The sequence below is a fragment of the Volvox carteri genome (assembly GCF_000143455.1).
Source record: "Volvox carteri f. nagariensis unplaced genomic scaffold VOLCAscaffold_40, whole genome shotgun sequence".
Classification (NCBI taxonomy): Eukaryota; Viridiplantae; Chlorophyta; class Chlorophyceae; order Chlamydomonadales; family Volvocaceae; genus Volvox; species Volvox carteri.
The window spans coordinates 717,089-717,776 of record NW_003307583.1 but is presented as its reverse complement, the minus strand read 5'-3'; positions in this window follow the sequence as shown (position 1 = coordinate 717,776).

Below are 688 nucleotides of genomic sequence, written 5' to 3'. Positions count from 1 at the left end.
GTGTACTGGTTGCGTGAGTGGGTGGGTGGGTGGGTGAGTGGGTGGGCGGGTGGGTGGGTGGGTGGGTGTGCCCGACAAGGCCGTCCCAGGCCTCGGGGTGTAGGGCCCCGACAAGGTATTGAAGAGTTAACCCCGGACGTGACGTGACGGGGGCGGGGGCGGGGGTGTTGCGGCGGCTCCTCTCGGGAAACTCCAGTTTCTTCTTTTGTGCTTTTGGGGGAGTAGAGGGAAGGGTAGAAGGACGTTGCAGGGTTTCAGTTTCCATCTTTATTATACCCTGGACCCACACGCCCGCCCGTGGCCTCTCCCTGCCGCCCTGCCGCCCGCAGACGGACGAGACGCCCTCCATTCGGCCCAGGCGCTGAGGATACGCATGTGTACGCATGAACGCTTTAGGTTTTGCCCGTTTTAAAACTCTTTACCTTGTACCTATTTTACTAGGAGGCACTAGGAGAAACTGGAATTACATGACGAGAGGGGATGTGTCTCTGTCGTTTCCTGCGATTCCTGACTTGAAAACACAGTTTTCAAGGGGTGGGGGTCGTGGCGGTTAGGGGGCGAACGCGAGGCTCGCAGCCCCTGCCGGAGTGAGCGAGCGACCGTCATGACGTCAGACCTGACGAGGTCTGTACGACGTGTGTTTTTGAGACAAGTTCGCCTTCTTCTTCTTCTTCTTCTTTTTCTTCAG